The 24984-nt window shown below is 41.2% G+C and overlaps 1 long non-coding RNA gene across 3 annotated transcripts in view; it reads right to left on the bottom strand.

The window, feature by feature from the left end:
- The window catches only part of LOC149458395 (uncharacterized), a 77945-nt gene that overhangs the window by 29023 nt on the left and 23938 nt on the right, over positions 1-24984 (bottom strand). For all 3 annotated transcript variants that reach the window (XR_016313460.1, XR_016313459.1, XR_016313458.1), the window contains one exon: positions 13958-14150. This is a non-coding gene — a long non-coding RNA (uncharacterized LOC149458395). The remainder of the gene's footprint in view (positions 1-13957; positions 14151-24984) is intronic.

Raw genomic sequence — 24984 nt, 5'->3', positions numbered from 1 at the left:
AAAAAAAATGACTGGGAAAGGCTACAAATATGTCTGTTAAATGACAGATCTTGATTTTAACATGCAGACATTTTAATAATAGCCTTTACCAAGGCCTTTTTAACAAAGTCAGGCCTAAGGTGAGTATGGAATGTGGAGCATATATCTGATATATACTGCACATAGATATTGGAATACTACAATTGCAAAAATACAGTACCAGTATCTGATTGAATTAAAGAGGAATTAGACTAGACATCTTAGCAAAGGCAAACAGAAACAATATCTATAAAAATACTTAAAATACTATTGTGTACCTGTGCTGAGGACCATGTGTGTGTGTAAATAACTCCTCTATCACTATATGTCTGGCTGCAGATCTAATAAAGTGCTATACCTTTAAATTAACTATGAAAATGTAGGTGCCTAAATTTTCAGAGTTAATATAAAAATACTGACACCCAGGCCCGGACTGGCCATAGGGCACACTGTGCATTTGCCCAGCGGGCCAGGTCTGTCGGGTCGCATATCCTATCAAAATCCAATCCAATGTATATCTGAAACCATGGCTTCCCACCACTCCCTTCTCCCATCATCTTCCAACTCTGGGGAGGCGAGACCCTGCCAAGTGAGACAAGCAGCGCCAGATGAGGTTGCGCGGTGACAGCTGCAAGGCCCATCCCCAGGGGCAGACTGATGATTCGAGATACGGGGCCAGAGCCAGTAGGAGTACCCATGAGAAGCTCCAGGGAGGATGGGGCAGGATGGATGAATTAAACAGGCTCTGGGTCCGGTCCTGAGAGGAGAGAGAGGGACCGAGAGATCCTGGGGAGGAGGAGGACACTTTCTGGACTGGTAGAAGAACTCTGGCTGTAACGGTGGGAGGAGGGGAGGGAGAGGCACTGGACATCAGCTGAGAAACAGAGTGTGAAAGCCTGCCTTTTATCTGGACCGGGGAGAGACCACACTGAGAGGAGACCTGTGTGTGTGTGTTCTGGTGGGGAGGGTCATTATACCATAAAGGGGGACCCTCCATGTGTCCTAAGGAGGGGTGTGTGCTCATTATAATGGGATGGCACCTGTGTGTGTGGGTGGGGAATGCACTATGTTTTAAATAATTGTGGGATGGGCAATATTTGTCAATAGCAGACCTTCTGATCGCCTACCCCCCTCTCTCCTCCCCCCTCTCTATCTCCCCCCACCTTCTCTCCCCCTTCTTTCTATCCCCCCCTCTCTTTATCTCTCTCTGTCTTCCCCCTCCTCTATCTCTCTTCCCCCCTCTCGCTCTCTTTTTCCACTCTATCGCTATCTCCCCCCCTCTCTTTCTCTTTACCCACTCTATCTCTATCTCCCCCCTCTCTCTCTCTTTCACCCCCCTCCTCTTTTCCCTGTTCCTTCTCTCCAGTTCCTCCATTTCTCTCCTACTTCTTTTCCTTTCCCATATCCCCATCTCTCTCTCCCTCCTATTCCTATCTCTCCTCCCCCTCCTCCCTCACCCCCTTTTCCCTTCTGCCTCTATCCCTCCACCCCCTCTTCCCCTCTTATTTTCTAATTTCAGGTTCACAGTAAAAAATGCATTCTGTCAGTAGATTTTCCATGTTTTCTAAGTGAAAAAAAAAGTTGTGGGACAGTTGGCAAGCCTGTTAGGAAGGAGCTGAGTTGGACCAGATCAGCTGCACAAGGCATCCCCTCAATCATCATGCATTTTTACTGTACTATGTAACCAACAGGTGCTACCTACAGCACCCCAAAACTATACCCAATATTTGTGGCAGTGCACGGCGCTTTGCGCTTGCCAACACTTCTTTCTCTAGCTTTAGAGCCCAAATTATAATCTTGCACACAGGCTCACTGCTTTCATAAAACTCCCCTGGTTACATCATAAAGATGGCTGCTGTGTGGCAGCCATCTTTAAACCTGGAACTGCCCAGCAACTTCTACAGAAAGAAGCCAGGAACTTCCAGCAGGCTATGCTGCAGTTGATATTTAAATGCCCCCTGTAGGTGGGGCTTTGTGTGGGTGTGGCTAGAGTGTGGGCAGGGACACAGGAGGGTCCCATGATCTCCTATTGCCTGAGGGGCCCCATGAGTTGTCAGTCCACCCCTGGTATGGGATGCTCAGTCTAATATGCGTGAGCCTATTTTTTGTCCTAGTCCGGCCCTGCTGAAACTCTAATTGCAATTTTGTTTTGCTGCCTGTCTGTTCAGGAGCAAGGCAGGCCGATGAATCTCCCTTCACAACATAGTTACATAGTTAGTCTGGTTGAAAAGACACACGTCCTTCTAGTTCAACCAATAAAAGGGAAAAAAACAAAAATTATACAGTCCTATATACATAATCCTATACCCACAGCTGATCCAGAGGAAGGCAAAAAAAAAAACCCAATAAAGCAGGATCCAATTTGCTCCTGCAGGGGAAAAAAATACCTTCCTGATCCCAGAGAGGCAATCGGATATTCCATGGATCAACTTTACCTATAAATATTAGTATCCAGTTATATTATGTACAGTACATTTAGGAAAGAATCCAGGCCTTTTTAAAAAACAAAGAAAGCAATATCTTAGAACACTTACTGGAAATACAGGCTTCAGGAAGATATAAAATACAAATAAATACAGCTCTATATTCATTATTACACTATTAAAGTGGATGTTTAGTTAAATTTTTTTTGGATATCAGGGACATAACTTATGTAGTGTACCCCCACAGAAGCTGCTAGTTTAATTCCTTTGAAGTTGGATTTCCTTTACTGAGCTTAAGTGGTGGAGTACTTCTACCATTCTGACAAAATAAACCACACTGGGTTAAATTGACTTAGAGTGTATTATGAATTAAAATGTTGTCAATTATATAAATGTACAGGTTTGCAATAATGAGCTTATAACACACTGTTACAATACAATGTTGTCATTTAATAATCTGGACTTTGGAGAGTAACCCTAAAGGTGTCTGGGCCAAGATTTAACCATGTATAAAACGTATTTTGAGCTATGACAAGACCACCAAGAGTATAGCCAAGGCATAAAATCAAAAATATATTAAAAAAATTGTAACTAAATTTCAAGAGGCTAAGTTGTCCTCAAGGATGTGTTGATAAGCCCAAATTTGCCTGCAGGGCTTTGTTGTGAGAAATAGAGCAACCCCCAAAAATGTAAATAGTGAGAAAAATACTAGTATACTAAGACAAGATAGAATAGTCTCAGATGATTGCTTTTGCTAGCTTAGTGGGGACCCTCTCTGGTGGTATACTGGTGGCAAAGACAACCTCAATTTGTCAATTTGTGAAAAATAACTTTTTTGCAGCAGGTTAAACTAGGATAGGTGAGATAAGGATATCCTGAGTTGAAGCTGGAGATATCTGAGGTGACCTGCTGAATGTTTGTCTGAAGTGATTGGCTGGAAATTTGTCTGAGGTGACCAGCCTCAGCTTTGTCTGAGGTCACCGGCAGAATGCGGGTCTGAGGTCTTTGGCAGGAGACTTATCTCAGGTGACTTCCAATTCAGAGGGATAGGCCTTACTGGAGGGCAAGAGGGTCCCACACACTCAGAGCACCAGGTCCACATGTCTTCTCTCTACTCCTTGCACTCTCACGTCAGAACCCTCTAGAGCTGCACAGTTTTATTTTATCACAGCCTCTCCCCCTGGCCGCAAAGCCCTCTGAGAGTTGTAGTTTCCTCCTGGGGTGGGGGCGGAGTAGTGTCCTCCACACCAGAACTGTGCTTCTCATCCACCTTCCTATGATCCTGTGCTTTTCAATCAGGTGAGGTGACATGGAAAGTCCATAAAGATTAGGTTAACAGCCTCGCTGAGACTTATTGTCTCACACACTTTTCTTTATTGTTCAATTAACGCCTAGCTATTGACAAAGCTTAGAAGCAGCGTATCCCGGGGGGCTCCTTTAGGTGTGACAAAGCCTAGAAGCAGCATATCCCCCCTCCCTTTTTTCTTTCAGATCATGCAGTATGAGTATTTTTAAGTATCATTTATAGTCTTCGCATTTACCGGGTCCCTCTGTACTCTTTCTTTTTTATATTGACAGACAGTTGCGTAATATATCACGGTTTTATTATTATTGTTTAAAATATGTCATTAAATCCTTGTCCTCTTTTATATTTGCTGATGCAGCACTTTCTAGTGTAGTTGTTTACAAATAATATCAGTTTCATGCATACGTCTCTGGGCACACTAGTTGGATTGCCTACCATAACCACTTGCTCTCCTGAGGATTTACCTCCCTTCCTGACCAGGACATTTTTTGCATTAAGGCGCTGCGTTACTTTGACTGACAATTGCATGGTCATTGCTATAAAAAAAAAAAACAAGACCGACAATTTTGAGAACAAAAACAATATTTTTGACTTTTTGCTATTAAACATGTCCAGTACAAAAAATAAAAAAATCTAATTTCCTCATAAATTTTGGCCAAAATGTATTTTGATACATGGCTTTGCTAAAAAAAATTCCCAATACGTGTAAATTAATTGGTTTACTTGAAAGTTATAGCATTTACAAATGGTGGTGTATATACTGTATATACTGGGATTTTTTTATTTTTTTTATTTTAACTAGTACTTATAGCGGGACTGCAGGACTGTGGCGGGCAGTATGACACTTGGGGAAACTGACTTGGTGTCACTGACATCCCCAGTGACACCAATACAGTGATAGGTATTAAAACAAAGCACTGACACTGTACTAATGGCACTGGGCAGAAAGGGTATAACATGAGGGGTGATCAAAGGGTTAACTGTGTGCTGTGTGCTGTTTCACTGTAAGCACTGTGTATTTGTGCTTCACTGTAATCACACTGCTTTGGATGACTGTACTATGCACAGCCATCCAAAGCAGTGTGCAAGAGCTGACAGAGAAGAGTACTGTATTGTTTACATACAGTTCTCCTCCCCATCGGAGATGCTCGCCAATCACCGGGCGCCTGCGAGTAATCACCTGCCGGGACCCAGTGATTGACAGCCACGAATGGCGGCGCAGGTAGGGCATGCGTGCACCTCGCGCATGCCCCCTACCCGGAAATGCGAAATCACGCATATATACGTGATTTTGCTATAGTATATCTGCTATAGGGCGGTCGAGAAGTGGATAATGTGTCTGTTTATTGTATTATTGTGATATTGCAGAGAATGCAGCAGCTTGGTCTCTGTGCCTTCTTCTCCCCTTTAACTACTAAAGTTCCATTTTTAATATATGCCACCAGCCTCCTTTTCTCTTCTACAAGAGTTTTATTCATTTATTTATTTAATTATACAAAATGCATATTGCAAACATTTCACTTGCTTCCGTTATTTACTGTTGCCAGTGTTAAAGTTTTTAAACACATAATGCCAGCCTCTGGCACCAGTATATACTGTTAGTAGGGATGAGCAAACTGGGTAAAGTTCACTTAGTAGGAGGTTCAGCGAACCCAGCAGGAAGTCTGAAATCTCATACACTATTGAAATTGATTGTTTTTCAAAATTAATTTGCATGCTACTATTAAAAAAGGTCTGGGTAGCTACCTACTGTCTTGGGGACATGTATGTAATACAAAGCTAATGGTTAACATTGGAAATACATAAGTTAACAAACCTACTTGGGCAATGCTTTAAAGCTGCACATGAAATTAGTACCCCAATTACTCATTCCCAGAACAAGTTAAACATAAATAAACAGTAAATCTCAGGGTAAGTGAGCGCTTAAATTAGATTATAAAATTAATAAAATGAAATAGAATGAAAATGAGACAGTAGCAGCTGAACACCAAAAAAGGTACCGTATGAACCTCCAGAATAATCAGAATAAAAAGGGGGGGAGGTGCAGCGCTAACTTAATATATACACATACATATAAACCAATGTTAAGGTGCTTATAAAGTGCATAAAAAAGTGACTACAGATGATAAGTATAGTCCATAACGTGATCCAAAACCCAAGAGAGTCTTCAAAGAACCCCAATGGCTGGATTCATAGGTGGGGTGATAAAGGTATAAAGATTGCGCACTCACCAGATACGCAATCCAAATGCGCATTCAGAACAAATGTTTCCAGATAATCCTAGGGTCCTCATATGGGTCTTCATATCTGACCGGATCTGACTATCATATCTTCAGATCTGACCAGACCCATATGAGGACCCTAGGATTATCTGGAAACATTTGTTCTGAATGCGCATTTGGATTGCGTATCTGGTGAGTGCGCAATCTTTATACCTTTATCACCCCACCTATGAATCCAGCCATTGAGGTTCTTTGAAGACTCTCTTGGGTTTTGGATCACGTTATGGACTATACTTATCATCTGTAGTCACTTTTTTATGCACTTTATAAGCACCTTAACATTGGTTTATATGTATGTGTATATATTAAGTTAGCGCTGCACCTCCCCCCCTTTTTATTCTAAACATAAATAAACACTTTAGGCAACGTCCTTTAAGTACAATAAATTAAAAAGTAAATAATACCCCCTGATGTAAATACAGCATCAATTCGCTCAATGATGCTTGCTTCTTGAACTGATAATTCACTGCCTAGTGATATTGCCTTGCCCCACTACTGCAACTAAATGACAAATCCCTGGCTGCTAGAATGCAAACAAACATGCTGCGGATCCTAGGTGATGTCACTGGCCAAGAAAGGTTAATGAACATTTTAATGTAATAGTGCCAATGGAAACATTTTTGGTCACATGGGTGGTCATGATTAATGATGGACTAAACTTACCTAACAATGAGAATAACAATAAATTTACATGGGGGACATTATTTACTTTTGTATTGTAAGACCATTTTTTTCTATTCAGCACTGCCCTACGTTAACTGGCAATTGTGCAGTCATGCACAGATTATCAGTGCATCCCATCAGTGCCAATCAGTGCAGCATATCAGTGCCAATTAGTACAGAATATCACTGCAACCCCATCAGTGCGAATCCATGTCCATCAGTGCAGCATATCAGTGCCCATCAGTGCCACTTATCAGTGCCCATCAGTGCAGCCTCATGAGCGCCCATCAATGCAGCCTATCAGTGCCCATCAGTGCAGCCTCATCAGCGCACACCAGTGAAGAAAATAATTTACTTATTTGCACATTTTATAACAGCAACTAAAAAAGGGTTTATTTTCAAAAATTTCAGTATTTTTTCATTTGTTTAGCAAAAAATAAGAAGTGATTAAATACCACCAAAAGAAAGCTCTATTTCTGTGAACAAAATGCTAAAATATTAATTTGGGTGCAGTATTGCATGACTGTGGAATTTTCATTCAAAGTGAGACAACGCTGAAAGCTGAAAATTGGCCTGGGCAAGAATGGGGTAGTATTGAAGTGGTTAAAAATAAATATCTAATCCTTACAGTTTTCCTGTACTGTAAATCTAAAATGAATTTCAAATGCTCTAAGAATATGCTTTATCTGTTTGTATTCCAACAGTACACATTTTAAACTAGTGTTCTAGGATCTGCACGCTATGTTCATGACCAGGGGTCTCCAGGGCCAGTTTACTGGCTTTCAGAGTTTAGGGGGCCGGACTGTGGCCATTAGGAGTATAAATTGTCCTGTGTCATTGGGGGTAAACAATACATCTTTGGTATTAGGGGAGGAATAGCGCCCCATTCTTGGTGTAAGTTGGAGAAACAGTGCCCCATTGTTCGTGTCAGTAGGAGGAATAGTGCTCCATTGTTGGTTTCAGTGAGAGGAATAGTGACTGTTGTTGAAGTCAGTAGCAGGAATTATGCCCCCTTGTTGGTGTCAGTGGGAGGAATTGTGCCCCATGGTTTGTTTCAGTGAGAGGAATAGTGACTGTTGTTGATGTCAGTAGCAGGAATTATGCCCCCTTGTTGGTGTCAGTGGGAGGAATAGTGTCTGTATCAGTGGGAGAAAAAGTGCCCCAAGAGCCGGATAAGGGCAAGCAAAGGGACGCATCCGACCCCGAGCCGTAGTTTGGAGACCACTGTTCATGGCCATAGTAAAAAGAAAAATCGGTCTGCTTTTGAATACCTGCATAATTTAGTGCACACACCTATTGAGAGGGGGATTTTGCTTAGTGTCACCTGACAAGCTGATCATATCTTAATAATCTGGTACACCGGTTAGTGGGTCTCACTGTAACATAGCAAGGTTTGCTTGTCTCAATATACTAACCGTGAGGAAACACACTGTAGGCCAGCATAACAATGGATGATCGTGTTAACAAATATTGTTTCTTTTCCTTTCCATCGCTATTCTTCTGTCGTTGCAGAGCTAATAATTAAGTGAAAACCTGCCCTGAACTGTACTAAATATTACTGCTGACATCAGAGATAGTGCTATCTTGTCAGGCATCTGCTGTATGTCAAACATCTAGTGCTGAAGACCCCTTGATAGTAGTGATGGTTATATTAATGTTGCTATATTAGAGTGTAACGACGCTTTGGTGGAAGTCCCACATCACCAGCAGGTTCATGATTAATTAGCTGATATGTCCTTTGTTCTACCCTTTAGAAGAACTGGGGATGAATTTGAGACAAAATACAACTGGATGCCTACTCGATTAAGTCTTCCTATTTAATTTGTTATCAATTCTTTTCGCTAAAAATATACCAGCTTTCATTTGAGGCTACTGTACATTCAATTACTGTTTATTTGAAAATTTCCTTTTCTGGTAGTTACAGTAGCTTTACACTTCCACAACTATTACAATAAGGAAAAACTTTCTAGAATTTCTGACAGTGTAAATCACACATACTGACAGATCATGGTTAAAGCTCGGTGGCTTATCTGCTCATAAACTGAATTTGGTGTAGACTCCTAGTCAAAATATGATCTCATAAATCCCAGAAAGCTTGCCTTAAATTAACCTTAAAGTAGAAACATACATTTAATGACATGCCATAGCATGCAGTTTTAATACTGATGGTAAAATAAGAATTAAGAAACTTAAATTCCTAAAGCTAACCCACCAGGGTGGGTAGATGGGTTCAATGAGATCTGGAAATTGCATGGTTGAAAGTAAAGATACTTTGTGTTAAAGCTGCACTCCAGGAATTCAGTCACTTAATAAAATGTGCTGGCTTACTATGAGTTAAGTCCAACAAGGTGCATTCCACCTCATGGACTTATCTGTTATTTAAAACTGACAGTTTTACTGAGCACTGAGAGTTAAGCTATCACTACTCTCCCAGCACCCTCTATTCTCATACACCGCATCTTTGCCCGCCCCTTCCCTCTGTGCTATCACAGAGCACTTTGTATTATGTGAAAATGCAAAGCCTTCGGTGAATGGCCAGCAAAGGGAAGAGGCTGGCAAAGATGCGATGTATGTGACTCTGCAGCTGCCCAGGCTAAGACCAGAAGGTCCAGTGTCAGAGCACCAGAAGTATAATGATCATTGTACTTGTGCTAAATATATAATCTGTAAGTTAAACAGATAAATCCACCAGGTTGCATGTGTGTTGTTGGACTTAACCAATAGTAATCCAGAACATTTTGGAAAGTGACTGAATTCCTGGAGTTCAACTTTAAATCTGTTTTGATATGAACCCGGCAGATAGGAAGGTAGAAAATGAGGTGGACACAGAGATAGGAACTCTAATATTTATCCTTTAGAAATTACAGATTGAACCCAGAGGCCTGGGCTGTCTGATCCATACTGGTGCAAACACCAACAGATGACCCCTGCTCCCCCACTACGAGGAGTGGGGATGCCCCTTCATTGTGAAGAGGGCTTTTGGGAAGGCTTAGTGGACTTGTTGTGAGGTTGATGCCTAAGGAAATATCCATTTTGCTGAGAAAAAAGTAGTAGCCTTTGGAGTAGGAGATTTAGACTTCCAGTGGGGTAGGAGCACCTTTCCACCCTGTTGAATTTATCAAGAAATGCCCAAACAGGCATTCACTGTCAAAAGGCGTAGAAAATGCTTCTTACTAGCAGGTTCAGCACACCAAGCTTTAAGCCACAATATAGATAAGGGACATTCTAGAGACTTGGTAAATTACATTTATTAGAGTGTCAACACAAAACAAATAAGGCTAAGGGTATCAGCTACAAGAGAGCAGGGTCACCAAGGACAGGTCTGTTCATTTGTCTTCTCCAGTTACCAATTTGTATGCCAAATAGACATGGCTGCAGGGTTGGCTCTTCAAGGGAAAAGGAAGCCTTTAAGAGGGCTTCAAAACCTCTATCAACAGCATCCTCAATAGTTACCATATGGTGTATACTGAGAACTGAAATGCCAGGATCCAATACTGGAATCACCTATGTTTTTATAAAATACTTTTTCATAGGATACATAGTTACACAGTTAGTCTGGCTGAAATAAGTCAAAAGTCCATCCGGTTCAATCACAGAAAAAAAAAAAAAGTTATAATCCTATACCCACAGTTGATCCAGAGGAGGGCACAAAAAAAACCCAGCAAAGCATGATCCAATTTGCTCCTGGGAAAAAATTCCTACCTGATCCCCCGAGAGGAAATCGGATATTCCCTGGATCAACTTTACCTATAAATGTTAGTATCCAGTTATATTCTGTGTATCCAAGAAATAATCCAGGCCTTTTTTGAAGCAATCCACTGAGCTGGCCAGAACCAACGCTTGAGGGAGTCTATTCCACATTTTCACAGCTCTCACTGTGAAGAAACCTTTCCGTGTTTGGAGATTAAATTTCTTTTCCTCCAGACGTAAAGAGTGCCCCCTTGTCCTCTGTGTTGACCTCAGGGTGAATAGCTCTACACCGAGTTCACTATATGAACCACTGATGTATTTATACAGTACATGTTGATCATATCCCCCCTTACTCTTCTCTTCTCAAGAGAGAATAAATTTAGTTCCTCTAATCTTTCCTCATAGCTGAGCTCCTTCATGCCTCGTATCAGTTTAGTTGACCTCTGTACTTTCTCAAGTTCCCCAATGTTCTTTTTGTGAATTGGTGCCCAAAACTGAACTGCATATTCCAGATGAGGTTTAACTAATGATTTGTACCGGGGTAATATGATATCTCTCTCTCTGGAGTCTATACCTCTTTTAATACAAGAGAGGATTTTGCTCACTTTAGAAGCCGCAGCTTGGCATTGCATGCCATTATTAAGCTTGTGATCTACCAGAACCCCCAGATCCTTCTCCACCAATGATTCCCCCAGTTGTACCCCAGCTAGTATGTATGATGCATGCATATTCTTAGCCCCCAAGTGCATAACCTTACATTTATCAACATTAAACCTCATTTGCCAAATAGTTGGCCAATTAAACAGTGCATTGAGGTAGGATTGTAAATTGAAGACATTCTGTAAGGATGCACAGCTTAGTGTTATCTGCAAAGACTGAAATGGGATTCTTAATCTCAGACCCTATATCGTTTATAAATATATTAAAAAGTAAGGGTTCCAACACTGAACCTTGGGGTACACCACTGATGTCCCCAGACCATTCAGAGAGAGTATGAATCATTAACCACTACTCTCTGAATACGATCTTTTAGCCAGTTTTCTATCCATTTACATACTGAATTTTCCAAGCCCGTAGACTTTACCTTACACATTAGCCGTGTGTGGGGAACTGTGTCAAACACTTTTGCAAAATCCAAGTATACCACGTCCACCGCCACCCCTCTGTCCAAGGTTTTGCTCACTCCCTCATAAAAAGAAATCAGATTTGTTTGACAACTTCTGTCTTTCATGAATCCATGCTGTCTGTTGCTTAAAATATTTTTTTCCAGCAAGAACTCATCTATGTGGTCTTTTATTAAACTCTCCAGTATCTTCCCAACTATAGAAGTTAAACTAACAGGTCTGTAATTACATGGTAAAGATTTTGACCCCTTTTTAAATATAGGCACCATATTGGCCTAACGCCAATCCAGTGGTACTATGCCAGTCATTAAAGAGTCCCTAAAAATTAGAAACAATGGCTTTGAAATGACAAAGCTCAATTCTTTAAGGACCCATGGGTGTATGCCATACGGTCCAGGTGCTTTATTCACCTTTATTCTGTCTAAATATTTTTGGATCATATCAATTGTGAGCCAATGTGGATCATCTGGAGCTGTGTCAATACCATGCCCATTATGGACAAGAGCTCCCCCATGCTCCTTTGTATATACAGAGTTGAAGAAGGTATTAAATAAATTTGCCATCTCTTTGTTCCCAGTCACCCACTCTAGATTATTTTGTAAAGGGCCTACATGCTCGAACCAAACCTTTTTACTATTAATATATTTGAAGAATTTTTTGGGGTTGATCCTGCTATCTTTTGCAATCTGTTGTTCGTTTTCAGTTTTTGTGGCCTTTATTTCCTTTTTGCATATTCTGTTACATTCTTTGTAATGTTTAAACGATGATAGCATTCCTTCATTTTTATATTGAATAAAAGCTCTTTTCTTATTATCTATAGCCTTTTTAACTTTGGCCGTAAGCCACATAGGTTTGATTTTTAGCCTTTTAAACTTGTTGCCCATGCGAATATATTTTGCAGTCTGTTCACATACAGTCTTTTTGAAGAACTCCCATTTCTGTGTTGTGTTCATCAATGCCAATATTCCCTCCCAGTCTAAGTCTTGGAGAGCAGCTCTCAGCCTTGGAAAATTACCTCTCTTGAAATTGAGTGTTTTTATTTTTCCCGTATGTGCTTGCTATTTACAGCTAACAATAAATTAAATCATGTTATGGTCACTGCTACCCAGATTTTCTTTTATATGGACATTCGTAATAAGTTCTGCATGGTTTGAGATTACCAGGTCCAGGAGAGCATCATTCCTAGTAGGGGCCTCTACGAACTGTACCATAAAATTGTCCTGTAGTAGGTTTAAACATTTTTGCCTTTTAACTGTTCCTGCAGTACCATTACTCCAGTCATTTTCTGGGTAGTTAAAATCCCCCATTATTATCACTGTCCCAGTCCTTGCAGCCCTTTCGATCTGTGCAAGGAGCTGACTTTCCACCTCCTCATTAACACTGGGAGGCTTATAACAAACATATGAACTTACATCTTAGCAAAACCTTTCGGAGGAGCTAAGCCGGGGTTGAGCCATTCCTCACAAAGTGCAAAATAAATTTTATGTATGGAAAACATCTTTCTTGACTTAGTCACCCACAAGGGTGACTTAGTGCCCATAAGGGGTTTGTCTTTGCTATGGAGAGTTAGGCAAAGACTAGTGTGCACCGCATCAAATGATGTATCCACAGTAGATAGCATTTGTTGTGAAGCCTGATCACAGAGTGCATTGTATTATGTGAGCCCATTCACAAAATATAATAGCCTTCTGTGAATATACAGCAGAAGGGAGAGACGAATACAGCTGCTGCTGTGAGAAAGCAGCATCTCTCCTGTCAGAGTGGCAGGAGAACAGTAATAGCTGTGCTTCCAGTGCTCAGTAAAACTGTCAGTTGTAAATAAAATACATAAATCCACTAGATGGCATGCACCTTGTTGGACTTAACCCCCCAATATTTGAGGACACTTTACAAAGTGTCTCAATTCCTGGAGTTCAGCTTTAAAGCTTTGTGAATGAAGCCTTGTGTGTGTTGTACTATATTCTGATCTGGTGAATAGATGGCAAAGGACTAGTAATCAGTAGTATCTGTGGACCATGCCTTTTTCTGCATTCTAAATTAGCATGGCGTCACTTTATTTACCATAGCTCTTTTGGCATTTACTGTGCATTATGGAAAACATTTACTAGAGCTTTTCATTTCCCATAACATTTATGAAGCATAATATTTACAAGGTATGTCCAAATATCCCAGTGGCAAAAATGTAATGTTTGTACATGCAAGTAAAAAAAATTCTTAGTTTGGTTTCATACCAACTATGCTTAATTTACTATAGGTAACTATTACTTTAGGCCAAGCTGAATTTGTATACAGGCTACATGTTGTAAGCAGTGTCCTACAGTGTCATCATTTTCGGTGTCATAATACTCTCCTTTGTTTCATTAAAATTCTTTTTGAAACATAACTCCAGGCTATGTCTTTTTAAAATGTCCCACAGGTAGTGGTGAAAAAAAATCTCTGGCTGCTATTCACCTTCAGTCTGGTGTTGTCCCCACAGTACCTCTTCATCGTCAGACGTTGTTCTCAGTCAACCTGTAAGACTGTGAACGTAGCGTGTCTTAGCTCGGCTCCCTGAACACGACACCCTGCTCTTCCAGTGTATTGATGCTAAGAGTAGTGTTGATGTCATCACATCAGTGCTGATCTCTGTGTCATCCAGAACCACCTATCAGTAAGAGAGGGACAAGGAAGAAGAAGTCCCAATGAATCATGTGATTATCCAGAAGACATCTGAAAAAGGTAAGTAAAAATAGAAAAAAGGGGGAGCATAGACTTTAATTTCAAGCTTTGTCATCACTTATTTCTTTAGACATTTAGAACAAAATGTATACATTTTACTTTTCAGCAGTTTAATATTCATTGATATCTGTTTAAAGTGGGGGGCAGCAACCCATCGATTCCAATCTACCCATCGATTGCAGGCAGGTGACGAGTAGATCACGTCTCCTCCTTGCCGACCCCCCGGTACCTGGAGAGGAGGTGCAGTATGGGCGGCATTTACTGAAAGTGACCACCTGCATTTTCCCCTGCAGCAGCTGAAAGCTGGCATCTCCTCTTCCATTCAGCTGCTCCTGGAGGAAAATACAGGTGATCATGTCCAGTAAATGTCCCCCCTGACACTTCTCCTGTCCAGGTTCCTGTTCCTTCTGCTGGCTGGTTCCCCCTTCCCCTACAGTGCTGCCGGCTTCCTCACCTCTCCTCTCCCACCAGCTTCTATTCATGATGGAGAGCAAGGGAAGAGGCCAGTAAATATGTAGTTTACCTGTCCCTTCCTTTTCTGAAGGAACATAGTGAGTGATCTATACCATTAACTCACTGTGTTTATTCATAACTGAAGCATAGTAAACTGTGTTTACTATGCTTCAGTTTGTGAAGGAAAGGGAGACTGTGCACAGCTCTTCATGTTTGTTCATTCTGTGCTGCTGAAGCTGCAGAGATGGAGATTGAGTACTGGGCCTCAATCTCCTTTCTCTGTCTCAAAATTTAGATATTGGGGGTCTGTTTGAACCCCTGATGTTTCACCAAATCCCCCCAACATAGCTGTTAAAAAAATGATAAAAAAATAAAGCTGTAAAAATAATAAAATAATAAACATAAAAACTACTGACACTGTCCACTGCCCTACAGACACCAGCCTCTGTCCTACTAATACCATCCTCTGTTCTACTGACAGTGTCCTCTGCCCTACTGACACCATCCACTACTCTACTGACACCAACCTCTGCCCTATTGACATGTCCACTGCTTTACTGACATCATCCAATGCCCTACTGACACTGTCCACACACTGTTCATGGCCCTACTGACTGACTTGGTCCACTTTTAGGGTAGTTTATATTTTTACAGTGACATTTGTTTTATTATATTTTTCTAAGTTAATCCTAGCTAGTTAATTTCTTAAAAAAAAGGGCACAGAACCTCGTGTTCTCTTTCATGTTGTTCAGGTAGATCTCCACCTCTCAAAGGTTGCCTACCCCTATTTTGAAGGTTCAATTCTGCGTACAATAACTGTATTGTTTTACTTGCTTTTAGGCCAAGTCAGGCTTATGATTTATACCATCTATACTATTAGGCTCAATGGGCCGAGAGAGTTGCCTGATGTGTCTCCAAGTTGGAGTATGAGGCAGAAAGTCAGCAATGTGCAGAAAATAATTTAACCATATGGGGAACTATAACATTTTAAACTTTATGTTTTCAACTATTTCAGATTTTTTTCTTACACTATAAATCTTTGTTTTGTAATTAAATATTTAATAAGCGGTGCAGCCTTGACATAAGATTTCCAGACCACCATGGGTTTTCTAAACAAATTGTTTCCTTTTATGTATGCTGTATCTAGCAAAACTTGCAGACAGAGCCAACCATTCCTCTGAAAAGAAAGGGGTGGCAAGGGGGGCTAATTTTAGCTTACAGGTGGAGGGAGGCTGGCTCCATTGGAGAAAGTAAGTAAGTGAACACCTAGGGGGAAACTGATCAGCTTAGGGTAGTTTAGGGCTTGGGAGGGGGCTGGATCATTTATATAGTCAATTAGTTTGTTTGTTAAACTATTAATCCTGTAAACAACAGTGTTTTCAGAACTGCAGGTAAGGAGTTGCATGTGAAAAGGAGTCAAAAGCCATACAAGCTGTTTGGATATGAGATTGCAAAATACTCACATGCGATATATTATATTTATCACTCATTTTTTAAATCTGTATTTTTAACATTTTTATATTTGTAATCCTGTAAAAAACAGTGACAGAAATTATTTACACAAACACTATGGGGTTAATTTCCCAAAAGTGGAGAGTGCAAAATCTGGTGCAGCTTCTGGACAGAAACCGATCAGCTTCCAGGTTTTTTGTTCAAAGCTTAATTGAACAAGCTGAAGTTAGAAGTTGATTGTCTTCCATGCACAGCTGTACCAGATTTTGCACTCTCTAGTTTAATAAGTTAACCCCTATAATCTTTTTATTAGAATATTGCCTGAAAGGTTTACATATAATACTTATATAATGTGTATCATCTTTTGATTGTGATTTGAAGACCATTTAAGTAAACATGGCATTTACATTCATGTATTACATTCAATAATAGAGGTCAGCTTTATTGAATCATGTTTTTTTCCAGTTAAAAGCACCTGTCTCTTACAATGAATTAAACAAATACTGCTTGAGAGTTTCCCAACCCAGACTTCAGATCACATGAAGCATAATAGGTGCTTCATGTCATTAGAGACTGCTTTGGATTAGAAGGTCTGGTAGACTTAAGTGAGGATCAGCAGGGAGCATTTGCAGCACCCTCCTAGATAGCTAGGGGGAGCTAGAGTTGATTCTTTAAATAGGGGCAGAGTAGCAGCCGAGGTGTAACAGTCAGAGCAGGGTCAAATTGTGGTCAGAGATGAGAGGCTCTGCAGATCAGCTGTCTGAGACTTTCCCCTGCTCTAGAACTTTGGAGAAAGTTCTAGAAGCAGTGGGCAGAGGTAAGGAGTTACTGCTCTGCACTTTGAGGGATCCTGACCAATCCCCAACAGGAGGCTTGACATGGGGACAGGAAAGCCCTTAAAAGTGACAGAGCCTGCTCAGTAGGCAGAGAAGTAGAGAGAGAGTTTGGGTGGAAGAAAGAGGAGGAGGAGAGGGAGAGTTCAGGTGGAGCAGTAAGGCTGGAGAGCAGGAACCTGGGAGGGAGTCCATTTATAGAGGGGCTCACCTACAGGCAGTGGAGCTTGGAAGGAGGAAAGTTCAGGACTTCACCGGCCCTCAGAGCGAGGACCATCTGTACAGTGGGGAAGGAGTGGCCCAGCTTGAAGGCCTGGTAGCAGCCACCAACCCACCAGCAGCACAGGAGTAAGGACTGAGTGAGTAAACCTGCACCCCCTGGGCCAGTAAGGGGAAAGAGGCACTCTGGTGGGAAACCGGAATAGCTTTTTACCTGGGACTGTTCGCACTGCAATGGTAGGCACTGGATCCCCTGCTCAGGGATACACCCAATACAGCTGGATGAGGAGATGATTCATTTGGGGTCTGGGGTGGTACTACAGGAGATGCTGGCTGGCTCTCCAAAAGATAACTTTTGCTGTACAGAGTTGTACATAGTAGATAAGGAGTTTGCCCTCTGTTACCAATACCCTTGGACATCCCATACACCTCTTACCCTATGCAAGTTTTAATTCCAATAAAAAAAAAAACTCAGGCTCAAGGACAGGTCACTGTTTCCTGGATGAAAGTCTGTGTGGAAAATGTGTGTTGCCTGACTATGCAGGACTATAGGGGGACCTGAAACTTCAGCAACTCCTAAGGGGGTAATGCTACATATGTAGTGGGTAAATATGGCTGTCCTTGTATACAGTATATATTGAATTACTGGCTGACTTTGAAATTGCTAATGTCAGTAAATGAGTTGCTGTGGGTTTTTTTGTGTGCTTGGTATGTTATGAAGGATAACCTGGAAAGAATATAAAATTTACTCTGGAAATTTAAAAATCTAAAACTAGCAAAATGCAGATAACTGCATAGACTAAAAGAGCAATGCCAAACTTTTTTAAAAACTGTTTTTCTCCAGAATATTATACATATTACTCTCAACAATATAAAATTTGCATTCACAAATATATTACTGTAATACTGTATGTACAAATATTTTCCTACAAGCATATGCAAGCTTCTCGAACAAATATTATTATAGAGCTGAATTAATTTGCATCTTTTATATCTGCCTGGAGTTAAGCTTTAATGATATAAAATATAGAAAGCGCCATTAATGCCCTCTTTTTAAAAATGTTATAACCTTGGCTCTTATGCTGACCCACTAACTCTAATGCTGTCTGTGTAACTGACTCAAAACTAGCATGCAAATCAATGAAGTCAGAGGTCCCTTTTTGATTACTTGTTTTAAAGCCAGTGAATCAAATTACTCAAGCAAGGGGTCACCATAACAGCCAGGCAACTAGCATAATCAGAAGGAGACGTAAGCAACAGCAGCTTCTCATGACAGGGTTACTTTAAGTGTTGTATTATCTCAGTTTCTCCTGAAGTAATTTGGTTTTCTAATCATTCAGCTTCTGAGTTTGGTAATTTAGCTGGATTCATTAATTTATTTTTCAGAACAAAGTCATGTTTCAGCTTAACTGACCCATGAAAGTAATGTAATGTTTTAAGTCTGAGCTACTGTGTATTTGCATATTCAAGGTAATAAAATTATTAAGCAATATTCATGAGCTCTCTAGTGTATTAATTAATTTCCATCTACTATTTTGTAATTACACAGTCTAATAAATGACAAGACTTCAGAGCAGACCTTTTCTAAATTAATACAAAAATGGCAATAACATGGAGTGTATGTCCAGGCAAAACTTTTTTTTCTTAGTTTTGAAGATTGGTTTAAACCCTTGTTAGATTATGACTAATAAATGGGGCCTTGTTAGAGAGATTTTCCCTCACTTCCTATCCTCCTGGCAATGTTTTGCTAAAAAGGAAGTGAAAGAAACTCTTTAACAGCAACCCAGACACAAAAAAAAATGATTCCCTTTAGTAGAGTAGGGAAAGGCCAGAAACCCTGTTGGATTTTAATTTCTGTAGGCCCAAAGCTTTCTGGGTTCAAGTTGACGAGCAGCCTTGCTTTCAAAGTGTGCTGCTAAGTCTCCAGAGCCTCCCCCATCCTCTGGAACTCTCTACCCCAATCTATCTGTCTATCGACTACTCTGCCCACTTTTAGGCGATCTCTGAAAACCTATCTCTCCAGGGAAGCCTATCCTGCCTTCAGCTAATAACCAAATCTTCTATCTCTTCTATCAGTTCATTCCCCACAGTTATTACCTTTTGTACTACCAGCCCTTCCCTCTTAGATTGTAAGCTCCAAGGAGCAGGGCCCTCCTAACCCTTTTGTATGGAACTGTATCATTGCTATATTGTCTCCCTTTATATTGTAAAGCACTTAGCTGTGGCAGCACCCAGATATTGCAGAGTTCCCCTTTAAACTTTAACACTTCTAGCAGCCTGTGTTTGCAAAAGTGAGGTTTTTGGCTCCCTTTCCCCCCTCCCTTATTTCCTGTGGAGTAATGTGTACCAGCTTGTAGCTAGTAGACAGATGTGCAGTAAGGAGCCACAATGGCATTTAAGTGGTGCGCTTACGCATTAGCATGTGTGCACTTATCAGGAAAAAATATATATGACTTCTCAGGGGTGAATCATGTTTTGAACTTAGGATAACTTGTATTAGGAGAAGCAGGATAGTGGGAGGATTTACAGTAATTTGCGTCTTTAGCTGTGTGCTTCCTAACACTGTAAAGGCCTATTAATACAACCAACAAGGTGTAAAGTGCAGTAATCTATGAAATCAACCAGCAATAAATGCCTTGGCTACCACAAATTAAAGAATGGTAAAATCTGAATAGCTGTTGAGCATTACTATGTCAGCATCATTCCTCTTCAAATATCCAGATAAATAGGCATGTAGTGTATATGTAAAATCCACCACCATGCAAAATGACTTTACACCTCATCTGGGTAATTTTTGGTGACAGCAGTACAGGCCGGTCTTCTAGCTTGTGTGCCTTTAAATGTGTTCAATGAAGCAGCATATGCACATATCAAAACACAATAAATAGGTAATTTAGGTAATCAGCAATGAATAATTGAGTCAAAATGACTTGTAATTATATCAAGGCCTTTTTGTTTCATATCAATAACGTCTAAAGATGAAACTCTAAGTGCTTTATGTTGTAAGCAGAGGCACAGTGCGCAGTTCTAGAAATCTATTTACTGACAATCAGTCCATTACCAGGCTAAAACACTAAAAGCATTTACAGTCAGCTTAGTGACTACACCATGCTGACAAGTGAGGGCCTGAGGGGCTGCACCAGCAGTACTCTGGAGAAGTTATGATGTTTCTGACCACACAGATAAAATTGTGCTTAAAAAAATATGTATTGACTTGTGAAGCATGAAACAGAAGTGCAAAGATGAATTTTGTTCTAATACTGGACTATTTCTGATCTAGGCTTAATCAAACGCTAACCTTATTTTGTAGAAAAAGTTACATGTTTCAGGACCTTTGGCAGCTAATAAAAAATGACCGGCTTCTACAAAAATACACAAATATTAAACAATGCTCAAAAAGTTAAAGGAACACTTTGAAAAACACATCAGATCTCAATGGGGAAAAATATCATGCTGGATATCTATACTGATATGGACTGAGTAATGTGTTAGGAATGTAAGGATGCCCCATCGTTTGATGGAAATGAAAATGATCAACCTACAGAAGACTGAATTCAAAGACACCCCCAAAATCAAAGTGAAAAAATGATGCAGCAGGCTAGTCCATTTTGCGTGGTGCTCAGTAGTTTGTATGGCTGCCAAGTGCTTGTATGCATGCCTGACAACATCAGGACATGCTCCTAATGAGGCAACGGATGGTGTCCTGCTGTATTTACTCCCAGATCTGGACCAGGGCATAACTGAGCTCCTGGACAGTCTGAGGTGCAACCTGGCGGCGTCGGATGGACCGAAACATGATATTCCAGAGGTGTTCTATTGGATTTAGGTCAGGGGGCTATTCAGTGGTGTCAATCCCTTCATCCTCCAGGAACTGCCTGCATACTCTCACCACATGAAGCCGGGCATTGTCGTGCACCAGGAGGAACCCAGGACCCACTACACCAGCGTCTCACAATGGATCCAAGGATTTCATCCTGATACCTAATGGCAGTCAGGGTGCCATTGTTTAGCCTGTAGATGTCTGTGCATCCCTGAATGGACATGCCTCCTCAGACCATCACTGACCCACCACCAAAACGGTCATGCTGAGTGATGTTGCAGGCAGCATAACATTCTCCATGGCTTCTCCAGACCCTTTCATATCTGATACATGTGCACAGGGTGAACCTGCTCTCACCTGTGATAAGCACAGGGCACCAGTGGCAGACCTGGCAATTATGGTGTTCAGTGGCAAATGTCAATTAAGCTGTGAGCATAGGGCCCACTATAGGACATCAGGCCTTCAGGCCACCCTCATGAAGTCTGTTTCTGATTATTTGGTCAGAGACATTCACAACAGTGGCCTGCTGGAGGTCATTTTGTAGGGCTCTGGAAGTGGTCATCCTGTTCCTCCTTACACAAAGGAGCAGATACCGGTCCTGTTGATGGGTTAAGGACCTTCTACAGCCCTGTCCAGCTCTCTTAGAGTAATTGCCTGTCTCCTGGAATTTCCTCCATGCTCTTGAGACTGTGCTGGGAGGCACAGCAAACCTTCTGTCAATGGCACGTATTGAAGTGCCATCCTTGAGGAGTTGGACTGCCTTTGCAACCTCTGTAGGGTCCAGGTATCGCCTCATGCTACCAGTAATGACACTGACCCTAGCCAAATGCAAAAATAGTGAAAAATAGTCAGAAAAGATGAGTAGGAAAAATGTCAATGGCCTCCACCTGTATAACCATTCCTGTTTTGGGGGTCATCTTATTGTTGCCCATCTAGAGCACCTGTTGTTAATTTCATTATCACCAAAGCAGCTGAAACTGAATAACAACCCCCTCTGCTACTTAACTGACCAGATCAATATCCCAGGAGTTTAATTGACTTGCTGCTAAACTCTGATTAAAAAGTGTTCCTATAATTTTGTTGAGCAGTGTATTTACCGGAATGTTTTGCTATGCATTATGATTCATAAACACAGCAAAAAGCTTGGACTAAAGCAAATACACTGTTGACACTTGTTTGTTCACACCAAAGCTTTGCACTGCGTGCTGCATTTTGGATGCATCATCCTTTAAAGTGTTACTTAACCCGGACCCTGCATACACTATATCAAGTCTCCCACAGTACACAGAACACGGAAGTGCAATTATTTTAGCAAATATAAATGGCTAAATACCCTTTCTCATCAGCAGCTACAGCAGTCTTGCGAAGTCTATCAGTGTCCAGCCAAGCACATGTTAAAGCATGTAGGAGTTTTCATTTTGCTTTAGGAGGATGCAGGATACCTGACCTCTTTCTGGACTGTGCTGATCACATGCACTCTTCCAAGGAAAAAAAACCCTCTTTAGCAATACACACCAAACTGAGCATGTGCAGAGTGACTCCACACAATATGTCTTATCAGGAGATAAGAGGAGGACACTGGAAGAAGGGGAGGACCAGAGAAGAATGGATCAAACAGCCTTTTTACACAATGCAGGGGATTAACCACTTAGATTCCACAGTGAGTATAACAAGCATGCCTTACTGCATATACAGACTGATTTTACTGTTGTGGGTTTAGTAACACTTTAAATTTAGTAATTGCTTGAAGCCAACAAACACAAACTCAGCCTTAGACATAAAAGATGAATTTCACTTTCTGGACGTTCTCACCCTTCCTCTTGTCTTCTGTGCCACCATCTCAACATATCCTGCATCATTGCAGATGTGCTGCAGGTCGCTGCAGGGTCTTTGGAACCAAAGGGGAATCCCACGCATGCGCACACACCCACTAAATTCTGGTGTCTGGGATTGTGTAGATACCTTCTGCATGTATGGGCATTTGCAGGAATTACCCATGTGTGCACAGATGTACCACAGGGTCAGCCAGGTCCCGGAGACCTGCATTATATCTGTACATGCTTGCATTGACCCATTAGTAAATTATGGAGGAGGGATGGGGGGAGGTGCCAGGAGTAAAAACATAATTTTAATGGGTGAAGGTCTGTCCTGTTTTCTTTCACTCCTTTCAAAATGTGCTTTCCATCACCCAGCCACAACCCAGGAAAAGTACCTAGCAGAGTCATTCCCTGGCATCCAGTTGAGGTTTTCTTACCTCCTGCGCAGCTGGCTGGCTGAAAGGAAGTGTAGATATATGTCACGATCTCCCACGCTGCCATAGAGGAAGGAGGAATGAGCAAAAGGCCATGGGACCGCTTTTTAACTGCATCGTGTGGGACAGGCTGGCTGTAATACAAATATTATGGCTGGCTGTAGTTGCTGTCCCAGCCATCTTAACATTTATACTAGTTCGGCCAATGGGTTTTATTAAGCTATGTTGTTAGGGCACAGGACGTTTTATTGGAGCATTAGAGAGGCCGGGGGGGCACTTGCCCCGTGGCCCAGTCCGCCCCTGGTCATAACCCACTTTTGGTTCGTGACCCATTACTTGAGAAACATGGGTCTAAGTTTAAATGCAATACACACAAAGCTGCAAAACATAAGAACATACAACTCCAGTGCTTGGGACGCTCATGGAGGTCAAGGATCTAGGCTTGATGAAACAGTCTTGCTTGATTAACTGATTCTTATTTAATGCTGAACTCCAGGCAGTTATATGAAAAAACAATTAATGCAGTTACGGCTTAACTGAAAATGTATTTTGCAGTTAGTAAGTAATGCAGAAGAGTAAGTAAAGTAGTAAATGCAATTAGTCAGTACTAGACACCAGCCTCTTCTCTTTTCCTGAAAAAAACGTCAATCAAATTTGCTGCATGCACATGTGCATACAAGGAACAAGCTGAGATGGTTAGAAAGCAGTATGAGCAGAAAAGCATCCTGATCACTTCCAGTTAGACTGTTTCAGATTTGTGTATACAGTTGCAAGAAAAAGTATGTGAACCCCTTGGGATTACGTGGAGTTTTGCATGAATTGGGCATAAAATGTGCTCTGAACGTCATCTAAGTCACAACAATAGAAGAACACAGTCTGCTGAACATAATACTACACAAACATTAGATGTTGCCATGGTTTAATTGCACATAACATGTAAACATTCACAGTGCAGGGAGGAAAAAGTATGTGAGGCCCTAGCTTAATGACTTCTCCCAGAGCTAATTGGAGCCAGGAGTGAGCCAACCTTGACTCCAATCAGTGTGATGATATTGGATGTGTTGCTGACAGCTGTCCTGCCCTTAAAAAACACACACCTGTTTTGGGTTTACTGGCTTCAAGAAGCACTGTCTGATTTGAACCATGCCTCGCAGAAAAGAGCTCTCAAAAGACCTACCATCAAGAATTGTTGACTTGCATGAAGCTGGAAATGGTTACAAAAGTATCTCCAAAAGCCTTGATGTTCGTGTGTCCACGGTAAGACAGACTGTCTACAAATGGAGAAAGTTTAGCACTGTTGCTACTCTCCCTAGGCGTGGTTGTCCTGTAAAAATGACTGCAAGAGCACAGCGCAGAATGCTGCATGAGTTAAAGAAGAATCCCAGCGTGTCAGCTAAAGACCTACAGAAATCTCTGGCACATGCTAACATTTTTGTTGACACATCTACAATAAGGAAAGCATTAAACAAGAATGGAGTACATGGGAGGACACCACGGAGGAAGCCATTGCTGTCCAAAAAGAATATTGCAGCACAATTGAAGTTTGCAAAAGAGCACCTGGATGTTCCACAGCACTACTGGCAAAATATACTGTGGACAGATGAAACCAAGATTGAGTTGTTTGGGAAGAACGCACAACACTATGTGTGGAGAAAAAAAGGCACAGCACACCAACATCAAAACCTCATCCCCACTGTAAAACATGGCGGAGGGAGCATCATGGTTTGGGGCT

This window comes from Staurois parvus, unplaced genomic scaffold (genome assembly GCF_062004578.1).
Source record: "Staurois parvus isolate SC_StPar_1 unplaced genomic scaffold, SC_StPar_1.0 ptg000287l, whole genome shotgun sequence".
NCBI classification, from domain to species: Eukaryota; Metazoa; Chordata; class Amphibia; order Anura; family Ranidae; genus Staurois; species Staurois parvus.
This window is presented reverse-complemented; position numbering and strand designations above follow the sequence as displayed.